Source organism: Triticum dicoccoides, chromosome 1A, assembly GCF_002162155.2.
Source record: "Triticum dicoccoides isolate Atlit2015 ecotype Zavitan chromosome 1A, WEW_v2.0, whole genome shotgun sequence".
Taxonomy (NCBI): domain Eukaryota; kingdom Viridiplantae; phylum Streptophyta; class Magnoliopsida; order Poales; family Poaceae; genus Triticum; species Triticum dicoccoides.
The window spans coordinates 255,380,325-255,387,675 of NC_041380.1; positions in this window are offsets into that span (position 1 = coordinate 255,380,325).

The following is a 7,351-nucleotide window of genomic DNA, read 5'->3' on the forward strand; positions in this document are numbered from 1 at the left end:
CCTCCATGGGCACCCCTCCACCGTCTACTGTTCATCCTGCCCTCCACACCACGGGGTCCTGTTCATCCACCCCTCCACGGGCACCCCTCCACCGTCTACTGTTCATCCAGCCCTCCACCAGACCACGGGGTCCTGTTCATCCAGAGGCAACGCCACCGCTCACTGTTCATCCAAACCTCCCCCCTCCCCCCGCAATGCTCACTGTTCATCCCATCGATCGGCTTCAGTTAGCAGCAGTAGCCAAGGAATCGCTCGATCGGGTTCAGTTAACAGCCATCTATCGATCGCTCGGGTTCAGTAACGCGTAGCCTGTAGTGCAATCGCTCGGGTTCAGTTAGAGCCCAACGCCTCGCTCGGGTTCAGTTAGAGCCAACACCTCGCACACATGCACGTACGTGTACGAGAGAAATGTGCATCGCTCGGCCCCCAACCTCCCACCGTAACCGAGAACTCCCCGAAATTTTCCTCCCCCTCGCTTCTACTATGGTTTTTTCCGTCATGGACAGCCCAAAGAATGTCATGCAGCTACGTCTCCGGCCCGCCCAGGACGAAAAGCCCATTTTCTATCATGATTTTTTGTCATAGAAGTAGGAGCCCACCACATCTATGATGATACCGGGTTTTGTCACAATTATCGTCATAGAAGTGTCATATGTATGACAGAAATTTTTTTCGTTCGGCCCAAAATGTCACGGATGTGTCTTTTTTTCTAGTGAAGTCTCTTTACTCGTTCCGTAATGCATCATCCCATAACTAACTCATTAGTCACATTGCTTGCAAGGCTTATAGTGATGATCATTACCGAGAGGGCCCAAAGATACCTCTCCGAAACACGAAGTGACAAATCCTAATCTCGATCTATGCCAACTCAACAAACACCATCGGAGACACCTGTAGAGCATCTTTATAATCACCCAGTTACGTTCTGACGTTTGATAGCACACTAAGTGTTCCTCCGGTATTCGGGAGTTGCATAATATCATAGTCAGAGGAACATGTATAAGTCATGAAGAAAGCAATAGCAATAAACTAAACGATCATAGTGCTAAGCTAACAGATGGGTCTTGTCCATCACATCATTCTCTAATGATGTGATCTCGTTCATCAAATGACAACACATGTCTATGGCTAGGAAATTTAACCATCTTTGATTAACGAGCTAGTCAAGCAGAGGCATACTAGGGACACTCTGTTTGTCAGTGTATTCATACATGTACTAAGTTTTCGGTTAATACAATTCTAGCATGAATAATAAACATTTATCATGATATAAGGAAATATAAATAACAACTTTATTATTGCCTCTAGGGCATATTTCCTTCAGTCTCCCACTTGCACTAGAGTCAACAATCTACTTCACACCGCCATGTGATTTAACACCAATAGTTCACACCTTTATGTGACTAACACCCATAGTTCACATCGCCATGTGACCAACACTCAAAAGGTTTACTAGAGTCAATAATCTAGTTCACATCGCTATGTGATTAACACCCAAGAGTAATAAGGTATGATCATGTTTTGCCTGTGAGAGAAATTTTAGTCTATGGGTCTGCAACATTCAGATCCATATGTATTTTGCAAATTTCTATGTCTACAATACACTGCACGGAGCTACTCGAGCTAATTTCTCCTACTTTAAATATGTATCTAGATCGAGACTTAGAGTCATGCAGATCGGTGTCAAAGCTTGCATCGACGTAACTCTTTATGACGAACTCTTTGTCACCTCCATGACCGAGAAACATTTCCTTATTCCACTAAGGATAATTTTGACTGCTGTCCAGTGATCCACTCCTAAATCACTATTCTACCCTCTTGTCAAACTCATGGTAAGATACACAATAGGTCTAGTACACAACATACATACTTTATAAAACCTATGACTAAAGCATAGGGAATGACTTTTTGTTCTCTTTCTATTTTCTGCCGTGGTCGGGTTTTGAGTCTTCACTCAACTTCACACCTTACAACTCATGCAAGAACTCCTTCTTTGACTGACCTATTTTGAACTCCTTCAAAATCTTATCAAGGTATGTACTCATTGAAAAAACTTATCAAGCATCTTGATCTATCTCTATAGATCTTGATGCCCAATATGTAAGTAGCTTTACTGAGGTCATTCTTTTGAAAATCTCCTTTCAAAAACTCCTTTATGCTTTCCAAAAAAATCTACATCATTTCCGATCAACAATATGCCATTCACATATACTTATCAGAAAGGTTGTAGTGCTCCCACTCACTTTCTTGTAAATACAGGCTTCACCGCAAGTCTGTATAAAACTATATGCATTGATCAACTCATCAAAGCATATATTCCACCTCCGAGATTCTTGCACCAGTCCATAGATGGATCGCTGGAGCTTGCACACTTTGTTAGCACCTTTAGGATTGACAAAACCTTCTTGTTGCATCATATACAACTCTTGTTTAAGAAATCCACTAAGGAATGTAGTTTTGATATCCATTTGCTAGATTTCATAAAATGTGGCAATTGCTAACATGATTTGGACAGACTTTAAGCATCGATATGAGTGATAAAATCTCATCGTAGTCAACATCTTGAACTTGTCGAAAACCTTTTGCGACAATTCGATCTTTATAGATAGTAACACTACTATTAGTGTCTCTCTTCCTCTTGAAGATCCATTTATTCTCTATGGCTTGCCGATCATCGGGCAAGTCAACCAAGGTCCACACTTTGTTCTCATACATGGATCCCATCTCAGATTTCATGGCCTCAAGCCATTTCGTGGAATCTAGGATCATCATCGCTTCCTCATAGTTTGTAGGTTCATCATGGTCAAGTAACATGACTTCCAGAACAGGATTACCGTACCACTTTGGTGCGGATCGTACTCTGGTAGACCTACGAGGTTCGGTAGTAAATTGATTTGAAGTTTCATGATCATCATCATTAGCTTCCTCACTAATTGGTGTAGGAATCACTGGAACTGATTTCTGTGATGAACTACTTTCCAATTTGGGAGAAGGTACAACTACCTTATCAAGTTCTACTTTCCTCCCACTCACTTCTTTTAAGAGAAACTACTTCTCTAGAAAGGATCCCAATAGATTCTTTTGGGTATCCTATGAAGACGCACTTCTCCGATTTGAGTTCGAGCTTATCAGTTTGAAACCTTTTTCACATAAGCATCGCAATCCCAAACTTTAAGAAATGACAGCTTAGGTTTCTTGCTAAACCACAGTTCATACAGTGTCATCTCAACGGATTAGATGGTGCCCTATTTAACGTGAATGCAGTTGTCTCTAATGCATAACCCCAAAACAATAGTGGTAAATCGGTAAGATACATCATAGATTGCACCATATCTAATAAAGTACGATCATGATGTTCGGACACACCATTACATTGTGGTGTTCCAGGTGGCATGAGTTGTAAAACTATTCCACATTATTTTAAATGAAGACCAAACTCGTAACTCAAATATGAAGGAAATATGCCCTAGAGGAAATAATAAAGTTGTTATTTATATTTACTTATATCATGATAAATGTTTATTATTCATGCTAGAATTGTATTAAACGGAAACTTAGTACATGTCTGAATACATAGACAAACTGAGTGTCAGTAGTATGCCTCTACTTGACTAGCTCATTAATCAAAGATGGTTAAGTTTCCTAACCATAGACATGAGTTGTCATTATATTAGTGAGATCACATCATTAGGGAATGATGTGATTGACTTGACCCATCCGTTAGCTTAGCACGATGATCGTTTAGTTTGTTGCTATTGCTTTCTTCATAACTTATACATGTTCCTATCACTATGAGATTATGCAACTCCCGAATACCGGAGGAACACTTAGTGTGCTATCAAACATCACAACATAACTGGGTGACTATAAAGATGCTCTACAGGTGTCTCCGATGGTGTTTGTTGAGTTGGCATAGATCAAGATTAGGATTTGTCACTCCGTGTATCGGAGAGCTATCTCTGGGCCCTCTCGGTAATGCACATCACTATAAGCCTTGCAAGCAATGTGAATAATGAGTTAGTTACGGGATGTTGCATTACGGAATGAGTAAAGAGACTTTCCAGTAACAAGATTGAACTAGGTATTGAGATACCGACAATCGAATCTCGGGCAAGTAACATACAGATGACAAAGGGAACAACGTATGTTGTTATGCGGTGTCGGTGTCAAAACCGGTGGATCTCGGGTAGGGGGTCCCAAACTATGCGCCTAAGGCGGATGGTAACAGGAGGCAGGGGACACGATGTTTACCCAGGTTCGGGCCCTCTTGATGGAGGTAATACCCTACGTCCTGCTTGATTGATCTTGATGATATGAGTATTACAAGAGTTGATCTACCACGAGATCTGTAACATCCCAAATTTTCAATTTGGCATGTTATACACTAGATCATTATTGCATATCATATTTATTGCATTTTGGTTGATCCTAGAAATTTTTCGCAACTCAAGGACCCTCGGAGAGAGTTAGGGATTTCGTTATTTTCATATTTGAGTTGTCTCAAATTTTGAAAATAGGATCTTTTGATTTTATTTATTTTATATTCAATTATTTCTATTACAAAAATAAGAGAGAGGGAATAAAATGACTTTCCCAAAATAAAGAAATATTGAGGATTTAATAAAAAATCAAATAAGATTTATTTTGGTTTTATTTGTTATTTTATTTGAATTTAGGAAAAATGCGCGTTTTTCAAAATTGCATTTAGGCCCCAAATAAATGTTCATACTGTGTGGCTTGATTTTAGAAGCCGGGGAAAATTTATTTCGGGATTTTTGGAGTCCGTTTAGTAGTCCTTTTGTTTTTTTAGAGCGTAAGTATTTAAAAAAACGTCCAAAACCCTAGCCGGTTTTCGTTCGTTTTTTTTTAGTTTCGTTTTTTCTTTCGATCGATTTTTTCGGTTTAGGCTAATTAGCGAGCGTTCGCTCGTTCATTCATTTTAACGAACGTGTTCTTCGTTTAGATTCAGTTAACGAAAGTTCGTTCGTTAAACTGTCCGTCGTTTTTCTTTTTCTCGGATTAAATCCGCGATTTTTCTGATCGTGATTTCTGATCTGATGTTCATTTTAGTCTAACTTTTCGCTCATTTATCGAAATCAGGCGATTCAAGCGCCTGGATTTTCGTCTCGAAACCCTCTTTCCGTTTAGCCAACTTAAACAAGTTTTTGCCACTATAAAAAATTGCCTTAGATCCAGAATAGTAAACGAAGCCTGTTTCTTTTGTCGTTTGTCTTTCGTTGCTTCGTTCGATTTGATTCTTTTCGCCAACCAGAGTTCTTAAGTTGAACTTTCTAGTTAGATCTCTTATTTGAGTTTTACCTGTGCATTAGTTGAGTACTTATTGTATGCTTGTTTGTTTGCGATAGAGTACCCGGAGTGCGCCGCTTGCTACTTCGAATCGCTAGGTTTCCCGACCATCAGCAAGGCAAGTAACACTTTGATCATGTTTTTCCCTCTACCCAGTTTTATTGCATTAGATCAATCCTTACACATTGCATGATTATGATCTAATTAAACTGTGGGTTTGGGAAGTAGTTGAGGTAGTACCTATTACCTGTTATTATCAAACCTTTGGGAGTTACGTCTATGTTTGCTTTTTATGCCATGCTATGCTAGTAGACGTGGATTGGGTGAGTGTATCCATGACAGATGTGAGATTGTTAATTAATGGTTTATCTAAGGTGGCAACTTAAATACACATCTGGGTGGATTGAGGCACCTGGGTATTCCAGCGATTGCCTGTTTTTCTTTACGGACCGCCACCCAGGCTCAAAGGGATCATGAGATTATTCATGCTAGAAACTTCTGTGTGCAGCCACAAGCTATTATGGGCTCTAGCATAGTTGACTAAGTCGTGTGAACTCTTACAGTGGTAGACTAGCATATGTAGGGGATGTAGGTGGTACGGTCTACCCATCGTAAGGTGCTAGCGCTTCTGAAAGACTATGTCTCGGTCATCCGTTTCTCAAACACCATGTAGTGTGAGAAATCCAACGAAGGAGATCGAGTCTTGTGGGGAAAAGTGCACAAACCTCTGCAGAGTGTATAAACTAATCATGGTTAGTCGTGTCCCCGGTTATGGACATCTTGAGTATCTATTACCTGGATTATCATGTGAATCTCAACATGTTACTATAAATTAATTTTGATGGGTTTGTTTAATGATGATGCTTAATTGGGATTGAGAATGTTGTCAACCATTCTCAATGTTTAATAACCACCATGATAGTTAAATAAATTTATTCCTTTGCTGTAGGGAAAAATTGGCTTTACGCAAAACTATAACCATAGAGCTTTCCAGCAGCCAAATATGCATATAGAATAGCTATTTCATTCCATTACTCTCTATGTGTTACTTTGCCAGCATATCCCATGTGCTGACCCGTTTCGGGCTGCAACGTTAATGTTGCAGACTTTTCAGACGACGATTAAGGAGTTTTTAGGTCGTGGTTCTATACTCAGTGATGCCGTTGGAGTTGATGGACTCACTTATCTTCCAAGCCTTCCGTTGTTATCATTATTAGATGGCCTTAAGCCATATTTATTGTAATACGTTCTCTATTGAGACACTCGATGTAATAAGTGTGTGATTGCTACTCTGTTATAAATCCTTCAAGTATTGTGTGGTGTCAGCATTACTGATCCAGGGATGACATCGGAGCATAGAGATTGGACCGTTTGAGGTCTGGTCGCTACAAGATGGTATCAGAGCACACGCTGACTATAGGACACGAGCACTAAGCTAAAGACCTAGATCACTAATCACTCTCTTCTCTTTCTGTCTTCTCATCTTCTCTACTCTTTTAGGATGGCGGATGCAAGGAACAAGTTCACTCAACCGGATGAAGATACACCCTTTGGACGTCATTTGAAGGAAGTCACTAGATATCTGAACATAGGAGTACCAAGCTTCACCGGCACCTACAACGCCAATTTACCTGAAGAAGAGTGCTGGATGATTCAAGTTCAAGTTCCAGGAAGGACGTTCATGCCAGTCACTGAGCCCATAGAGTTTTCTTTTGATGCACCAACTTGGAGTCTAGGAAAGAGCATGGCAGCTCACATCGCCATGGGATGCATTGGAGAAGTCTACCGCAGTGATCTCAAGGATACTATCTACCAGATTTGTGGGCGTCGAGATGAGCACTTGGAGATGATCAGCACCAGAAAGGATAGATTAATTGCAGCTTTTATCCAGGAGTTAAACCAGCACATTCGACGTCAGGAGAACCAGATGTGCGCCGACATGATAGATCTGAAGAAGGCAAGGACAAGAATCAAGGAACTGGAGGAAGAACTCAAGGCTACTCGTGAAGAATATGAAGAGGAAATTGGAGTATTAGTGGATAAG